The sequence below is a fragment of the Rousettus aegyptiacus genome, unplaced genomic scaffold (assembly GCF_014176215.1).
Source record: "Rousettus aegyptiacus isolate mRouAeg1 unplaced genomic scaffold, mRouAeg1.p scaffold_m13_p_10, whole genome shotgun sequence".
Taxonomy (NCBI): Eukaryota; Metazoa; Chordata; class Mammalia; order Chiroptera; family Pteropodidae; genus Rousettus; species Rousettus aegyptiacus.
The window spans coordinates 70,263,110-70,283,165 of NW_023416285.1; positions in this window are offsets into that span (position 1 = coordinate 70,263,110).

The window sequence follows — 20,056 nt, forward strand, 5'->3', positions numbered from 1 at the left end:
CTCAAATTAGTAGATTCAATGCAATCCCACCAACATTTTTAGTAATTTTTGTAGAACTTGACAAAAATTTTTTCACAATTTTCATGAGAATGCAACGGGGCCAAGAATAGCCCAGACGCTCTTGGATATCATTGTTGGTGGAGTTACTATGTTGTTTGTCAGTATATCTGATATGTTGAAATTGGTGTAAGGATAGACAAATAGACCAATAGAACAGATTAAAAGCGCCCAGAAACAATTCCATACATACGAGGACAATTCAGTTTAAAATAAAGCTAGTATTATAAAACTGGGGGGTAAGGATTGCTTTTAGAATATTTAATGCTATATCAACTGGACATCCACATGGGGAAAAATATAACTTGATCTCTACCTCATAAGATATATAGTAAATCAAATCTAAGTGAAATGATTTCTAAATGTGATCTGTAAAATAAGGAAATGAAAACTTCGTTTCCATACCAAATGTATTCCAAGACTTACAAAAAATATTTTGAACATGGCTGATAGCAGAGTGAATGGCAAAATCAATATGTGGTAGGTATATTCTCTCCATGTTTGCCCATTTTAAATAAAAGAGATGGTATTTACCAACTGAACTAAAAGTGACTGTTTGATTGGGTCTGAAGTGATTATTAGTCAGTTGTCTCCTTAGAAGTCATTTCCTCCTCGCCTTTTTATTCATTCATTCATTCATTCATTCATTCATTTTTATTTTTTTTTTAGCAAAACCCAGATTACACCTTAGGATATCCACATGTCATAGAGCATTTCTCTTTTCCTGTGTAGCAGTCCCGTGATATGGACAAGCATTAGCCCTATGTCCAGCCCCATGTTTGCACATTGATCAATATGAGCAAACTAGCATAATTACAATCTCTGATGCTAAATCATGGGTTCAAGGATGACCAAAAACCAAAACATAAGCCAGTGACCATGTAATATTTGCTCTTGTTATAGTTATTGGTCCATACTGGTCCAATCAAATAAAACTCAGAATTTTTATTGGCTAGTTGTAGAAAGCTACACTCTTGCTACATCAGTGTAGATAAGGAAATCTGTATCTGTAGTCCATATCTACTGGAAAACATTTTACCATGAGAGAAACCAGCCTCAGAAAGAAACCAATGTAAAAATAATTAAGCCAGGAGAATTACTGAAAATTATCTTTGTTGTTAAAATAATAATAAAAAAATCCTTTGTTGTCTAACTCAGCTCTGTAGATCTCCACATTTTCCCTCTGCTCTCAGTTTGCCCCATCTCATATCCCCCACTAAATCTAACTAAAGAATGTTTTCTTCCATTTAGTTCAATATTGCTCTCCTTGGAAACACAAACAGCTTTCTCTTTGTATAATGAGGATGCTTTTTTCATTCAGGTCCTCTGCTTGGCTAGGGTAAAGTTACTGCAGTGTCTTTGCTAGTCGCCTTTGGAAGAAAAGCAAAGGAAGCTGGCTATTTGCAGAATTGGTTTGGAATTTCAGAGCACAGCATAAATGACTGGGAAGGTCATTTGTAAAGTTACTATTATAAACTCTATGAAGAAAATAATAACATTGATAAGAATAATGGATAAAATGTATTGATTCTTTATAATTTGCTCCCATGTTTAGTATTCAAAAGGAATCCTTACAACTCTTTTATGAAGGAGGTGTTTTTATTATTCCAAGTTTGTATTTGAAGTGACTTAGATTTTAAAAATTTAAATAACTTGTGTAAGTTCTCACTCACAGTGATGAGAAATAAAGCATCATAAAAATTAGTGATTTGGACTTAATAAAAACTCTAAATTACTTTGAAAATATTCAAAAGTTATAGCCTTTATTACTTCTCCAGAATTCAAATGATTCAGGTAAATCTTTTCATTTGCAATGAGAAGAGTAACGAAGGATAATTTTCTGCTACATAGCTATTTCTGTCTTTGATGTTCTCTTAGATTCCAGGAATAGGTTATGCCTTTGAAACATGCTACTCACTCTAGACAGGATTTAAAAGAAAACATCTTTCAAAAATAGACTTGTCAATTCTCAGAGTTAAAAAGAATTTCAGAAAGTTAATCACAAGAAACTATTGGGTAAGGAAGTTGAAGAGAAAAATTAGACCACCCCAAGTCTTCTCCAGAACCACATCTTTGTAATTTCTTGCTGAAAACTATCGTTTATGCAGAACACTCCCATTTATGTGGCTACTTTATATATGAACTAAACGGTGTGAAAGCAGGGCCACAACTAACACAACTTTTCATCCCAATATTATGCAAGTTGGTAAACTTTATTCAAATATACTTTTATTTGATTTTTAAAACAAACCTGTGAGGTAGTTGAGGCAGATTTTTATTTTCGTTTATTTATTTTGAATTTTTTATGATTAAAAACACTAATTTTCTAAAATCACCAAGTTAATAAGTGAAGGAACCCAGCTTTTGGACCAAGGCATTGCCACTTAAGGGTCAGAATTCTTTTACCTATATTAAATTTACTCAAAATTTAGGCAGATCCATAATTAGATAAAGGTATGGAATAGATATTCTTAAGTCAAATAAAAGTGACACATTATCTGTAGTAATGAAAAATGCATGGCTTCATTCCCCTACTCTGTTTTTATTATGTGAAGTTTACTTTACTAATATTAACACTCAGTCAAAGATTTTAAATCATTTTGTTTTGCAAGAACTATCCTGGAATCAATACAAAAGAGAAGTCAAGTTTCATGTCCTAATGGAAAATAATCATAATCAAACTGATCTTTATTCCCTAAATGCAATGGCAATCTTTCAGTAGACTGCTTCTCTGGAAAAAGATTATTTAGATTTCCAGACTATAAAATAAAGAAAAACCTTGTTCTGAAACTACTATTACCTGAATGGTTTTATTCTCTTTCAGAGGCCTTTTAGGAAGAAATGGTATAAAGAAACTGTCCACTGAATTAGATTTTGGGAGTGTATACAAGTGAAAGCACTCAAAATTCTGTAATATTTCATCTTTAGAAATGGACAATATTTCATCAACAATAGGTATTGATTATCTTTTATGTTTAATGGTTGTGTGTTTGTTACTGGAATGTTTTATGTTGTGAATGTGCAAAGGCATATCGCACAGATTTCTCATACTGAAAACATTTATAAACTTGTTGGAAACTCTCTTTCCTTCTCTCCCACTTTCCCAAAGTGTAGAAGAAAGATTGTGTCCATTATTTCTAAATAGAACAGACTCATTCAACATTTAGTTAAAAATTCCTACTGAGCATCTCCTACATGCCAGACACTTTTCTAGACTGTGGAATATAACAGCAAACAAAACTTTAAAACACCTCAGTGCTGCTGAAATTTATATCCTTGTAATAAGAGAAAATTATTTGCCTAAAAAATATGAAGGAAAATGATCAGAAATACAAACATATCAAACAGGTGACTAAAAGGATGAATAATTAATATCCACTCAGAAAACAAACAGTAACTGAGCATTAGACTTGAAATTAAAAGAGTCAAATCTATTTTAGTTTGCTCTTCCCTCTGTATTGCATATTATCTTCTCTAACAGAAAGGCTCTGAAAGCCTTTGCATGGAGATCATTTGCATAATAGCTTCTCTATTTTCCTTTTTTACCTAGTAAACCGATTGAGAATATTTCTATTATTTTCATCATTAGTCTGTTAGAAATCAATCTCTCTGATTTGAAACATATAGATTTCTTTAAATATTATAATATTTGATTTATACAGCCCTTGCGAACACAGGTTTCTGAAGTCCAAATTGAACCATGGCAATGATTGGTTGGTTCAAAGAAAAATACACAAACACAACAACAACAATAAACAAAACAAGAAGAACAACAAATCTCTCAGATTTTTTAAAAACATGTTTGTTCCTTTAAGCTATGCCAGGATTTTAACCTGTTTCTACAACCAAAAAAGGGAAAGATGGGCTTTGGTAGATTTGCCAGTAAGCATTTGAATGTCTGAAAACATTTATTGTTTTTACAGAAGGAGTCACTCTTAGTTTTTATAATGTTTTCCTTTAACATTTGAAACTGAATAAATGTAAATGTTACATTAATATATTAAGTTCTATATCTTCCTGTGGTAAAAAAGAAAAAATATTAGAACTTTTATTAGATAAAAGAGTAAATTTCTTAGAACTTTTATATTTCTCTTTTGTTAGGGTCTATTTTTAAAAAGGTTTATAACTTGGTAAAAAAAAAAACTATTTTGGTGAGGCAACTGATAACCACCATATATAAAGCAAGTAGTATTTTGATGAAATTCATTAATAATTTTTGAGGAAAAATAACGAGACTGACACATTATCTAGAAAATTAGTAACATAGCAATCCAGAGTACTGCCAGTCAAGAGTCTAATGACCTTTAACCAGATATTTATTTTTTCTATAATTTCTAATGATGTTTTTATCAACTCTATCAATAATTTTATCATTCTTTCCCCACAAATATCTTAACTAATAGATAAACATTCTTTCAATGAAGTCTTGAGACAACTGGATATTCACATGCAAAAGAATGAAGTCGAACTCTTACCTTACCCGACATACAAAAATTAACTGAAAATTGATTATAGGCCTAAATATGAGCTAAATCTATACAACTCTTAAAAGAAGATAGGCATAAGTCTTTGTGACCTTGGTTTAGGCAATGGTTTCTTAGCTATCAAATCAAAAGTACAGTAACCATTCCAAAAATTAAATTGGATTTAATTGAAATTAAAAATTCTTGTGCTTCAAAGGACACAAGAAAGAAACAGGAGGAAATATTTTCAAAAAATACATTAATAAGAAACTTGAATCCGAAATACATAAGAAATTCATACAACTCAACAATAAAAAGGAAAATAAATCGATTAATAAGTGAGTGAAGAATTTGAACAGACATTTCTCCAAAGAGGATATAAAAAAATGGCAAACAAGCACACAAAAGGTGTTTGACATAATTAGTTATCAGGCAAATGCAAATCAAAACCACAATAGGATACACTTCACACTCATTAGAATTGCTATAATAAATAAAAAAAAGTGTGCAATAACAATATTGGTGAGGATGTATACAAATTAGAATCCTTATATATCACTAGTGGGACTATAAAACAGGGCAGCTGCTTGGGGAAAGAGTTTGGCAATTGATCTATAAGTTATAGTATCATTATCATATGACCCCATGATTCTACACGTAGGTACATATCCAAGAAAATCAAAAACTTATGTTCACACAAAAACATGTGCACAAATATTTATATCAATATTATTTAAATCAACATTATTCATAATATCCAAAGTGGAGATACCTAAACTTCCATTAATTAAACATCCATTAATTGATAAATAAATAAAGTGTGGTTATATCCATACAATGGGAAATTACTCAACGATGAAAAGAATTAATACATGTTTAAATTTGAAAAACATTACACTAAGTGAAAGAAACCAATGTCAAAAGACCAGGTATTATATAATTCCATTTATATGTAATTTCCAGAATAAACGAATCTATAGAAACATGAAATAAATTAGCGGCTGCTTGGAACTGGGTTCAGTCAAGAATGTGAGGATGGTGGGAGTTGTAACTGCTAATGGTTACAAAATTTCTTTTGGGGGTAATGAGATGTCCTAAAAATACATAGTGATGATAGTTGAACAATTTTGAGAATATACTAAAACCCACCAAATTGTGAATTTTATGGTATGTGATTTATATATCAATAGAGCTGTTAAAAAATGAGAACTATTTAAATTGGCTGTTAGAGTTACTTTAAGGAAAGATAATAATAAAACTTTGGAGTATAATTATGAACAAATTATTTGTATTTTTTAAATACTGATTCTGATATACACAGAAATAAGAATGATATTACTATTCTTTAGTTCAAATGCTTTGGCAATTTGTTATTTGAAAACAACTCATTATCTTTTAAAAAAGCAATCCACAACATATTTATAAAAGAAAATATAGAAAAAAAAAATTTATAATTAGAAAAAGTCATAGCTTATTTTTATATCTTGCTAATTATTACTCTCTGAAACCTAAACAGTTAATTGAAAACTAAGTTTTGCTGAAGTGATACTTGTTTATTCCTAGTAAGATTTGCTGCATTTTTTTTTTTTTTTTTTTAAGTAGAAACACATTTCTTTAGGTGACAAAAACCACAATTTTTCATCTTTGGGGTCTTCTCTCCTATAGTATTCCCAATTCACATCTCAAACCTTGTTTTGTAGTAAGCACCTCTTTAGTCCCCAATAATTCTTTTCTAAGAATTCTCATCTCACCTAGGTAATGTGACCGCATCCTCCTGACCATAGTTGTCATAGGATAGATACATGACATAAACTAAACCAATTGCATTCCCCAATTAGGTTGCACTAAGAAGTTCAATAAAGTGTGTTATGTGATATTTCATGACTAATCCATAATTCTATAAAAACACATAGCATAGGTTTTTAACCCAGGCTCACAGGTGCATAACCAGGCCCAAAAAATAGTGAAGAAAAGAAATCTGCAGTCTTAAACTATCCCAGGGTCCTCTTTGCTCCATAGTATCTGATATGCACAGAATCTTTTTACTTCTGGAAGTTTCTGTTCTCTAATACAGTGATGCCTTGAGAGTGGTAAGAAGGGAGGTGTTCAGGAGTGCAGTATTCTTTCACTTTCTCCAAATCTTTTAATTTTCTGATGACTTTATCTTACTCAGTAGGGTTTAATTTACACCCCCTGGAATCTAGAGCAGGCCAGAAAGAGAGGAAAAGGAGAAAGTATGTGTAGAGTACTGTAGAAGATTTTCATTTTGGAGATACCAAAAAGGCTTAAAAAAGTGTAATTTGTGCTTATTTTGGACACATGAGAAGAAAAGCATTGTTGGAGCCAAAATAAACATTACTCATATGATTTATAGTGCATTGATACTAACAAAAGGCAATAAGCATTAAATTTTCTTTTTGAAAATATAATCACGATTACCTTAAGAATGCAAGAAGAAATATAACTTTTGGGGAAATATTATTTTGAGAATTAGAACACATTTGGAAACTCAGGTTTTCAAATACTGATTTCAAAAACTTAAAATACTGATTCCTACATTAAAATATGCTGATTTAATTACATACTGGTTTAGCTATTTTAGAAAGTATACTTCTTTGTCAATTGAGAGAATGAAAATTAGACATCTTTAACCTTGAATACTTGAGGCTATTTCTGTTATCTATGTGTAGTATAAAATAATTAAATCCAAGTCCAGACACTGGGGAACAATTGTAGAGCAAGCTGTTCTGTGATGCCTTTTAGGGAAGTCATGATTTCCCATCTTATAAACAAAACAAAATTCTCTTTAGTTTTTTTTTTTTGTATGTCACCTAGTTTCACTTTTCATCTCACCTCTCCTTCACTACCTGTACTTGTTTACCTCTATTCATTAGCTGAAACGAATATATTTTCTTCAGACATGTTAGTTTCTCTGAAATATCTGATACAGCCATTCTGTTGCCTTGATTCTATAACACCAGTTTCTCATAGTTTTCAGTTTTTCATTTTTTCCAATCATGGTACATTTGATATTATTTCACTTCAATTTAGTTTAATTAAATTTATTTTCTGGACAACTACTATATTATATGCTAAGCAATGTGCCAGGTGTTGAGAATATTAAGATCAATAAAGAGATATTTTCCATCAAGAAACTCACTAATTGGAAACATGTCAGCAGGCAATTGACACATTACAGGGATACTTCACCACAATTGATGGGGTCACAAAATATCTTTCAGGGCAGATTACATGTGTTGTGATGGCAGATACTTTTGGTGACATCTTTGGAAAATACAATCTTTCACATCTGCTTTTCTCACAAGTTCCAAAATTTGGGACTTAATTTATTTTCTTTTATATCTACTTTCAAACTAGTTCCCTTTTATAACAATTCAGCCATAAAAGAAAATGAAATCTTGACATTTGCAACAACATAGATGGGCCTGAAGGGCATTATAGTAAGTGAAACAACTCAGGAAAGATAAATGCCATACCATCTCACTTACACGTGGAATCTAAAAACAAAAACAAAAACTCTCCCCGAAATCAGTCTTGTAAATACAATGAAGAGATTGGTGGTTGCCAGAGGTTGGGGGTAGAGAGTGAAAGAATTGGATGGAGAAGTTCAAAAGGTACAAACTTCCAGTTATAAAATAAGCTATGGAGATGTATATCTTGGTGATGATAATTAATAATACTGTATCACATATTTGCAAGTTACTAAGAAAATAATCTTTTGTGACTATGTAAGATGACAGATTTTAACTAGACTTATAGTGATCATTTTGCAATGTATACAAATAATGATGTGATACATCTGAAATTAATGTCGTATGTCAATTATACCTCAATAAAAAAATTAGATGCATGATTAGAAAGACCTGTGACAAACTGGGAAGATATATTTGCAACAGAAAAGGGTTTGTATATAGAATTTATTACATTTTAATTTATCAATGAAAGAGACTATTAACTGAAAAGGTAAATGGAAAAACATGGAACTAGAGAAATTTCATGGAAAATCTCAAAATATTCTATCTCATAAGAAAGAAATTATTTTTTAAAAAATTACCATTTCATACATATCTGAATAGAAATAAATTATGTGTGGCAATATGAAGTGTTGGAAAGAATCTAGGATAAATGGAAAATTCTGAAATCTGGTAGAAGTGTAAATATAACCATTATGGAGAACAATTTAATGAACTTCACTGAAAATAAAAATATGTATTTATTACATCCAAAACTTGTGTTAATAGACATATATAAAATATTTTTATAAATATTTACAAACATGTGCTTGTTTCAACAAAACAAAAAACAAATAAAAGGAAATGTACCTCAAAAATAAAATGTTGAATGAAAAAAAAACATGAAAATAATACCAAAAGCATAATTAAAGGATACATATACATGTAGAAGAATAGCTTGGTTTATATTCCAGTTCCAGAACTTATCATCTTGTGTGATTTATTTAAACTCCTTGAACCTTAGTTTCTTCATCTATAAAATCAGTTATTTTGACAAGTAAATGAGTTATTATGTGCGAAGTACTTAGAAGCACTCAGAAGAGTCCCTGTTTTATAGTGAATATTCAACAAATATTGTCAATACTTATTTTATTTTCTTCCTTCTGCTCTTTTTCCTTCTTCTTATTAAAATATGAGCTAAAGAATGTATGCCAATTTATGACAGTACTTGTCTCTGGGGGTAGAGGTAAATGAGACCAGGAATAAAATATAAATGGACTTCACCTTTGTTAGTAATATTTTATTTCTTTTAGTTTAAAATATAAAACAAGTATAAGAAATTTTTAATCTGTACCTATTCCATGTCGTGGGCACAAAGATATTCATTTATTTGTTATTATTCTCTGAACTGTTTTCCAAGAAAAAAATTCTCAAAATATGATAAGGCATCTGAAATTTTAAATATTTCTTTTATCATAAACCCTATTCTACTATAGTGGTTAAATAGTTTGAAAAATTATAGTTAAAAAAAATTTATGATAAAATATTTAATTTTTTTTTAAAATGAATTTAAGCGAATAACTTCTCAGAGAATTTATAAATAGAGTATTCACATTTCCTATCACCCAAGTGAACACGGTGAAATGAGTCTACAAATACAGGATTATATAAGATATTGTACATGTTCCGTTGAAGCCAGTATGGGAGTAAATAGCCAAGTTTGAAAATGGAAAGGGCCTGAAGTTAGCATTTTTAGGGGGGGTGGGGAAAGTGCAACATTCATTTACCTTTATCCTTTTAATAATTAAAATTGCATAGAGAGACCTGCTAACATTAGCAGGAAAGGAAGAGCCCAGTCATCTGGGCCTGTCAGTCTTGCCAGAGATATTTGTTCACTTAGTGAGTTTTCTTTTTGGTGGGAGGCCTTTTCATTCTGGAATTTAAGACACGACTCTGATTTTAATGAATTTGTCCTTTGTAAATACAATTTTGTCAGACTTATTAGACTTGTTCCAAATTTTACTTTCAAAGCTATTTGAAACATATTGTCTATTATAACTAAAGTTTGTAATAATGAAATGGTTTGTTACAATTATATAGTAAGCAGATTGATTCTGCAGGCCTTGGAAAACAAATCTGGATGTGATTATTCTTTTGAAAAAGTAAATCACATAGTTCAGTTGTTGAAAAAATATAGCCCCTTTTTTTCTCCTTCTATGTTATCTTACTTTATATATTAGGGTGACCCTAAGTCATTCTAAGTCTTTTCTCTGACAGAATGGAAAATGAATGTGTGATATGAATGTTACCAGTGTTCATTAAATGGGGGTAGTTGTTGAGTTTGCTTTCATTACGCTTTTCTTATAACCTTTATTATAAAACATTCGACCAACTATAATTACACAGTGCATTTACTCCCTCGACCAGAGTCTAGCTTGCTAAATAAAGTAAGAAATTAACAGCATCCAATACTCTTACACAGTATCTAAATGAGGTAAACAGGAATATGTACATTCTGGAAAGGTAATGCAAAAGAAAAAAAATATTCCTGACAAAAGTGGGCTTCAAAACCAACCAAGGGAGTGCTTAGAAAGAAAACTAAGAGTAGAGAATACTATGAGTTAAATCTTTTAAGGAAAAAAGGCAAATTATTAAAAAAAATAAAACTAAAAGCAACAATTGTAGTCATGAGAATTATACAGAATAAGTAGGACTTTTACAATGATTTTAAGCAAAGGGATATACTAGAGAGAAAATAAATGAGAGACATGAAAATAACATTGGTTCTAAAATGTCTAATAGCTCCTATTTAATTATCTTTTCTACTTATCTTTAAAAGACATATAAGATCTTAGCAAAAAGTAACCATGTTAAAATAATAAATATGCATAAAAAATAAGATGATTCAAATGAAAATGCATATGAATCTTGAAGTTTATCCAAATAAGATAAAAGTGTAGCAGTGAAAGGATCAATGCACTTTTTAAAAAATGAATGTCTTGTGATATTTTGGAGTTATGAGTTATGAATTGAAGTAAGAAGAATTACACTAGTAGGAAAAAATAAAAACCTCAAGAAGATTGTGGAATAAATATATTGTGAGGGGGAAAACTCCCAAATTCTGAAGACAAAAAAAGGAATGTGATTATTTAGCACCCAGATGCAAAAAAAAAAAAAAAAAAAAAAAAAAAAAAAAGAGAGAGAGAGAAACTAAACAAAACATAACTCCCCCCCCCAAAAAAAAAGAAAAGAAAGAAAAATCCAAACTTGTTAAATATTGTATAATTAATAGAATAAAATCACTCAATAATTTAATTTAAAATTTATTTTGGTAGAGAAGTCATGATATATATATATATTTTTTAAGTCAAATGAAGATTACAACATAGGCTATAACCTTAGCTGGAGGCTGTAAGTTTAAAATTAGTGAGTAATGAAAAAAGAGTCTAATTATGTTTTAAGGCTCCAAATTGCTTAGAATTGATTAATTTGCATGAGACTAAAAAGTCTTGGCAAAGTAATAAATAAGAGTTGGTTCATAATTTTTGAGTAAATATTTGATAATGCAAAATTAAGGAAGTAAATCTCTTCTGCCCTAGATAATGAGGGAGAATAGCAAATTTACAGCCAGAGTTACTATGATAATTTTTTTTTTTTTTTTTAAGATGAATCATATTCTGGTTTGAAAGACTGAATGCCGCTAGCTTTAGCAGGAGACTTCAGAAGAAATGAAATCCTTGAAAGGGGACAGAGGACGACTACAGTAATTGCTAGGTAGAGGCAAGGTTGGGACATGGATAAAGGTGCAATTTAATAAATGATAGTTGGAAATAAAAGAAGAACAAATAGAAAGACACTAAATACTATAGCTAATAGAAATTGACATGTAAATCAATGTGAGTTATTTGGTGAAGCTTCAACTCTGTATACAATTCATTTCAGCTCAAATAACTTATATTATGGATTTGGCGGTGTGCTAAACACTGGGTTTGCATTAAAGAGATTGAAGTCCAAATTAAGAGCCACAAACTAAATGACTACAGGGACTAGAGTTGTTTAAAAAAATAAAAATAAAATGGTCCCAATATTAAAGAATAAGATAAAGAGAGGATTATAGCAAATGTAAACAATTGAGATACCTTCTTAGGGAACACTTGCTACTCAGAAGGAACTCTTGCCACCAAGAGACAATGCGGGTTCAGTGGTACTAATATTCCTTCTCTTGTCTGTTCTCCTCTCCCCTCCTGTCCTCTCTCTTTCTCTCTTCTTCGTTCTCTTTTCCTCTTCCTTTTCATTCCCTCCTCTCTCTCTTTACTCTCTCCTACTTTCCTTTTATTTTCTATCCTTTTTCGTTTTCATTTTTTAACAGAAGTTAGAAAGCCAAATTTTGTGCTATCTCCCAATTTTCAATGCTATCAATTAGCTATAAGAAAGGAAACACTAGAAGGACATACAAAATATGCATATGGGGGTAGATATGGTTCATTTTCAAACCCTGGTCTAAATAATTTTATTGCCATAATTTAAATTATGCAGTTAGTTCTGGATTGAGGATAACTCAAAACACGGTTAGTGAGTTACTTGTTCCATTAAGACAAACCAATCTTAATTAATTGGAATTAAGATAATTCACAGGAGCAAATTTCTCACTTTATTCTCTGATGGCAGATTTAGAGAATGGTATTTACAGTGCACCTGTTAATGTTTCACTAGACTATTAACAAAAGAGCATGGTCTTTTGTTATCAACATTATTTAATTTATGTATGGGTCTAAATTGGAAATTGTCCCAGATATATGATTAAGAGAACAAGGAAATTATTCAAAATATCTTCAAAGATTTTCTTGACAATAAGATCAATTGTGCCAGGATGACCTTTTACAAAAGACATTGTGGAAATCCTACTGCCAGAAACATATAGAGTTAGATTGCACAGAATCAAAGGCCTTAAATTGTAAAGAAGAATCCTGCTGGTCCTCCAAGGTATGGCCTAGATAATACAATAGTTAGTTTTCATCTTTAATACAAGCGTTTCCAAGACAGGGTGAAATTCATTATTAAAATCTTCACTGTTGCTCAATGTGTTTTAAACTTTCAAGCAGGTTGCTTAAAGTGTGAACATGTAATTCTTTCTATTGTTATGAATGCCCTTTGAAATATTTTATTCTTTGATTCATCTCATATTATGAAAAATAATTAATCATAGTCTCAATCATTAAATATTGCTTCATGCTTAGAACTACAGAATCTTTTAATCTAACTTAATAAGTTTTCATTTTTAGTGGGTCTCATAGTCTAGCATGAAACATAAAACATCTAGGAACTTAGCAAATCTTTATCAAATTGAATTAATTAAAACTAATGAAGCAGTCGAATGATACTAGGAGTCATGTGAGTCTGAGGGTAGATCAAAGATGAACTGTACACAAAGATTCTTAATTTTTGTTTAGATAAATATTTAAAGCAATTAAACAGTGACAAGCATATTTAATTTCTCTTTAGAAGTTGAAATTCTATAGTTGCTATTTTTTAACTGGTACATTACACTATTTATAATAAAAAAGTAAAAATGTTTTATTTTATAGTTTTGGGGAAAGGGACATATCTATTGTGATGAAGTATACATTTTTTGTTATCATTGCTTACTTTGAAAGGCTCTTCCATTATAAACTCAACTTAGTAAAGAGGCATAAGGATATAGTAAAAAGTTTTTTTAAAAGAACTAGCGGAAAATTCAGATCCTGATGCTTGTTTTTTCATGTTCTAATGATGTTACCTGACCATGTCAATCACCTTTCTGAGAATTAATTTCACGGCAACCTAGAAAAATAATATTTACTATTTTTGTGCTTAAGCCACCCAGACTGTGATATTTTGTAATGGCAACCCTAGCAAACTAATTCAGGCCCTATGTACTATGAGCATTAATTGCCGATTTGTCCAGTGTGCTTTTCTCTTGCCACAGTGGCAGTACTCCGTAATGCCAGTAATACTGGCAGTATTCCAGGTAGTGGCTGCTACACATTGTGACTGCTACATATTTGTGCTCAGAGATTGTTAAAGTCAGTAAATATTCTTAAAAATTACATGAATATATTTATGATAAGGCTATGGAGTAAAAGTACAACCTTATATTTGCATAGTAAAATGACTTTTGAATGAATTTTTTATTTGATTCATACCTTAACCCTTTCAGACACAAAAATATCATCATAATTAAAAAAATAAATAAATAAAAGTAGAAAAATAAAAAAATTATCAAAGTACAAATAAAATAAAATAAAATAAAATAAAATAAAATAAAATAAAATAAAATAAAATGAAATAAAATAATAAAATACTCGTGGTTTTATCCGCATTTCACAGATTAGGAAGCTAAAGACCAGCAAGGTTAAGCGAGTCGGACAGACTCATATAACAAGTAAGTAGGAAAGTTTTTGTTTGTTTGTTTGTTTGTTTGTTTTACTTAGAACCAGTTCATTTCAACTCCAAATTTTTTTTTTTAATCTACTATTGCCATAGTCCTCCCAAGGAGAGAGATGAATTCCAGAAGATCAAGTTAAATGTCTCACTCAATCATATTAATTATAGAACTAGTTATTTCTAAAAAGAATTGCACCTGGCATCAGCTAAATGAATGATTTATTTTAAATCTTTTTTATATGCTATAAATTTATATCAATGGTATAATTATAATTTTGATAGAATCTAAAAATTATTATGTCCTATAATTATCTTCATAGAAAACCCAGTTTTATTTACTACTAACAAATTATACTTTTTTTTTCTAAATGAGACATAAGTTTAAGTCTATTTTGTCAGATATTAGTATGGCTATCCAAGACTTTATTTTTTGTTTCTATTTTCATAAAATATCGTTTTTCATCACTTCGCTCTCAGTCTGTGTGTGTCTTTCAATCTGAAGTGAATCTTATAGGTAGCATATAAAAGGGTCTTGTTTTCTTTTCCTTTCAGCCACTCTGTGTCTTTTGATTTGAGCATTTAATCCATTTACATTTAATGTAATTATTGCTAGATACCTAGTTATTGTCATTTTATTATTCATCTTTTTTATCTTTTTCTTTGTTTTTTCTCATAAAAGCTCCTTTAACATTTTTTGTAATATTGGTTTGGTGTTAGTCAACACCTTTAGATCTCTCTTTTTTTTTAAATTCTAAGTGATATCCTTACTGAGTAGAGTAATCTAGGTTTTAGGTTCTTGCTTTTCCTCACTTTGAATATTACCTGCTAATCCCTTATTCTGTCCTGCAAAGTTTCTGTTGAGAAATCATCTGACAATCTTATGGGAGCTAGCTTGTAGATAACTAACTACTTTTCTCTTGCTGCTTTTAAGATTCTCTTTTTGCCTTTAAACTTTGGTATATTAATTATGATTTATCTGGGTGTGGATCTCTTTCATATCATCTTGTTTGGGGCTCTTTCTGCTTCCTGAACTTGTATGTCTATTTCTTTCACCAGGTTAGGGAAGTGTTTCATCATTATTTCTTCAAAGAGATTTTTAATTGTTCCTCTCTCTTCTCCTTCTGTTACCTCAATGATGCAAATGTTGATATACTTGATGTCATCTAAGAGGCCCCTTAAGCTATCTTCATATTTTTGGATTCTTTTTTCTTTCTGTTGTTTTGATTGGGTGTTTTCTGCTGCATTATCTTCTAATTTGTTGATTCGATCCTTTGGTTAATCTAATCTGCTGTTGATTCCTTCTAGTGCATTTTTCATTTCAGTTGTATTCTTCATTTCTGACTAGTTCTTTTTTATGTTTTCTATCTCCATTTGTATGCTTCCTATCTCTTTGTTGAAATTCTCACTGAGATAATTAAACATTTTTATAACTAACATTTTGCACTCTTTATCTAGTAGATATAGAATTTGGTTCTTTTTCTGGGGTTTTGTTCTATTATTTCATTTGGGACATGTTTATCTCTTTATTTTGGCTGCCTATTTGCGTTTGCTTCTTGTATTAGGTAGAGCTACTATGTCTCTCAGCCTTGGTGAGTGGCTTTATGTATTAAGTGTCCTATGGGGCCAAGTGGCACAGTCTCCTTGGACACCTGAGATTGGTGAATCAGGCGTGTGTTCCTTATGTAGATTGTGTGTGCCCTTCTGTTGTAGTTGAGCCTTGATAGTTGTTGGCATGTCAATTAGAGGGATTGACTCTCAGGCTGATTGGTTGTGGGGACGGATGTGAAGGACTTGTTGTGCAGGGACTAACCCTACAGAGTAGGATTCATTTTTGTAGGTCTCCAGTGCTTGCCAAGTCTGCCCTTTTGGTGTGTTGTATATGGAGTTGGTTGGGTGGTACTCTGGTGTGTTATAAAGCTGGTCACTGGATATGTTGAGGCTGGGGCCTCTTGTGAGGGGCTTTGTTTCAGGCCAAGTTCAGCCAGTGCCTGTGCCCTGAACAGGACCACTTGGTATGAGCTAGAAAGTGACCTAAAGATAGTTATCAGTTATGTAGGCCATAGAAGTACCTAGGAGAGGCTAAGCTGTGAACCAAGGCTAGTTGCTGCTAGTGTTGGGCTCACAGCTGCTTAGCATGAAGTATAGGGTAGGCTGATGTCACGCACTGCTTGTTTGGGGTTTGTGTACCACTGAGAGATTTTAGGAAAGTTTACAGCATGAGCCAAGACAGACTGTTTATATGGAAAAGCCATTAAAAATGGATTAGTTGGGCCTGAAATTTGGGTAAGGTGGGGTCTCAGAGAATCACCTGGGTGAGGCAAATGGTGTTAGGCAGGTTGATGGAGACTCAGATATAGTGGCTGCTTGCATCTGGGTGGGTTGGAGAGGGCTCATTAAAGAAACAATGACTTCTGCCAGCACTTCTGTCTGAAAGAAAGCTGCCCTTCCAGGCCTCACCCTGAAGCCAGACAATTTAGATCCTTCTCATTTGTCCATGGTGCCTTTCAAGCTGCTGCTCTAACACTGGATCTCAGATCAAGTGAGTCCATCAACAAGTAAGGTCACGTGTGGGCCCTTGAAAAGGAGTTCCTGGGACTCCAGCAGCCCTCTCTCTCATTCAGCCACAATCTCTGCTGGTTTCCACAGCCAGAAATTGTGAAGATTCCTCTCTTTGTCCCTGGATTGCTGGTGTCAGAATGGAACCCTTCACTCTGCAACTGAGGTATCCCTCCTGATTTTTAATTGCTACTCAAGGGTGTAGGGTCAGCTCGTTCTACATCTTCACTCCTCCTACCAGTCTCAAGATGGCTTCCATATGTCCTTCTTTTCAGCTAGACTTCAGGAACTTCTCAATGATGGTTGTCCTATAGTTCAGTTGTAATTTTGATGTGGTCTGGGAAGAGGCAGGTACAGCATTCCATATGTCCTTCTTTTCAGCTAGACTTCAGGAACTTCTCAATGATGGTTGTCCTATAGTTCAGTTGTAATTTTGATGTGGTCTGGGAAGAGGCAGAGAGCAGATAAATCAGAAACCCTCTATTTATCTTTCTTAATAATAATACTTGCAGGTAGGTATTTATAGGTAAAGTTAGGATAAAATAAAATAATTTATGTGTAGCTCTTGATGCAATGCCTTGCATATAATTGGGTTGATAATTTCCAGTTGTTGAGGTATTGTTGTAAACAAAAAAATAGCAAAATTATATAATATCTATTTATTTAGTCTATGTTTTTTCTTTAAAAAAAAGAATTATTTCAAAACAAGAAAGAACAAAGTAAAGAATAAAGAGGACTTTAATGCTGGTAATAAACGAGGAACTAATAAGAAGATCAATGATGTCTTTGAGAATTGTCTCCCTTTGCCACACATAAGGTTTCATTAGCTCTCATTTGAATTGCCAGTTGATACAATAACCATTCAGCCTCTGGTCTCTTACTGGTCCTAAGTTCCATTCATGCTGCCAATACTGACCAAATAACAAACTCCACAGATCATATTATATCACTCTCTACTTAAACTCTTTAATGTCTTTTATTCCTATAGAATATATTTGGAATGGTATTCATGGTTCTTATCAAATTGCACTTCATTTAAATCTCCAGCTTAATGTCTTTCTACTCACCTCTGTCAGTTACTCATTGTACTGACATGTAGTTGTGCATTGTTATTCTAACAGTATGAATTTTGTTTTGCTTCTTTATGCCTTAGCATAGATTATTATCTTGACCAAGAGTACTTTTCCTATTCTCTTTTTCTTAATAAAAAAATTCATTTTTTTCTTTAAAATTTAGTTTAAATATTACCTGTTTGAAGCCTGTCTCAAATCTCCAAGGAGTTTATTTAATCTTGTTCTTCTTCCAGACCTCTCTGTAAAAAATTCTGTTATGAAACTTACCATATTTATTCAAAAGCAGAGATTTGGCTATATAACTAACTTTTGGGCCATGAGATATAAGTAGAGGTGCCATTTAGCAACTGCCAGATCCTTTTCTAAAACAAATTTGCTTTATATGTTCATCTTTACCCTTCCTCTTTGCTACTGCCTTGAATTTTGGTATGATAATTAGAGCTGAAACAGCCATAATAAATAATGACAATCTTGAGATTGGAAACCATGTGTGATGAAGGAAACTGGTAGAATCTGGGATCTTGAGAACTGTATAGAATGGAGCACTAGCTTTGGACCGCTTATCTTGAACTTTTACTATTACATTTTAATCACTTTTATTCTGGTTTTCTGTTACATTGACTGTGAATTCACTGATAAAATTCAAGGCATAACTGATTATTCAGAGCTGCATATACATTTTGAAATACGTGTATTACAGAGCTATTAAAAGACTTGCTTAATGTTCCTAAGTGGTAAGATGCAAAACAAAGTTGGACCCCGTGCCTTCTATTTTTGTGTCATTATGGACCTATGTAACTTCCCTAAGACTTTGTGTCCTTATTTTGGGGGAATTAAAAGGTCATCTCAAAAATGTTTATAAATGAGATGATGTATTTTGAAGGCTTAAATATTCAGTAATGTCCACTGCTTTCCCCACCAGAACTGTCTCTGCTAGATCCATGAAAGTAGAGAAATACTACTGAAAGTTTATCAGAAATCCAGGAAAGTACTTGGTAGATTCTCTTGGATGTGAAATTCTTGTAGATAATATAGAAAAATGTGTTAAGTGATAGGGCAGTTCAATGAATACATAGATACTACCAAATGTGTTGTTTAATAAATGATTGTCACCTTGGAGGGTGCTATCTTATTACATGTCATAAAATTTTATATTTAGCCTCATAAATTTTTACCAGTAACTTAGATGAAGAGATGTTCTGAAATTTGTAAATGATCCAATGCTACCAAGGGAAGCAAATGTTTAGTTGATAAAATCAAAGTTCAATAGTTTCATCCAATACCTTTAACTTGAACTCAAATTAACAAGAATCTTAACACAAATAAATTGAAATTCCGAATTTCCAATAAAAGCATCAATTGTAGAAGTATAGGACTAGGATATCTGGCTTAACAGAAGCTCAGATAAAGTTTTACTTTAAGTTTAAAGGGAGCCAGTAGTAACTGGGAAATGTTATGATATTATTTTTTGTTGTTGTTAATAAAAATCTAAATTAAGGCTTCTCCAAGTTTGATCTGTAGAAAATTTAGATCAGAATTTTTTGGATTTTCTTTTTAAATATTCATATTCACTCAAATCTACAGATTTCTGGGGAATTGCATTTAAATTAAATGTCATAAATATTTCTCAGGAAACAGGGGCTTTAAATCTTGAAAATTATTGGTTTGAATAAGCAGAGTTCCACTTTAGAATATTTTCTTCCATTCTGAAAACTTCATATTAAGAGATACAGTTGACCTTAAGTTCATCCAGATCAGAAACAAACTATGATCCTCTTAATTTACTTGGAAGGTGTAAGGTAATCACTAAATCCAATACATCCTTCCAATCAAAAACTAAATAAATATTTTAATTTATTGTTGAAAAGAATATGAACTATGCGGAATAGTTTTATATTGCTAAAACTATGTACTGTCCAATGACTGTATACTTTGTGTAGCTTTAAAACTCTCCTAAAATCTCAGTTAAAGCATGTTGTTTTTAAAGCCTCTCCCTAGCTAGAACCACTAC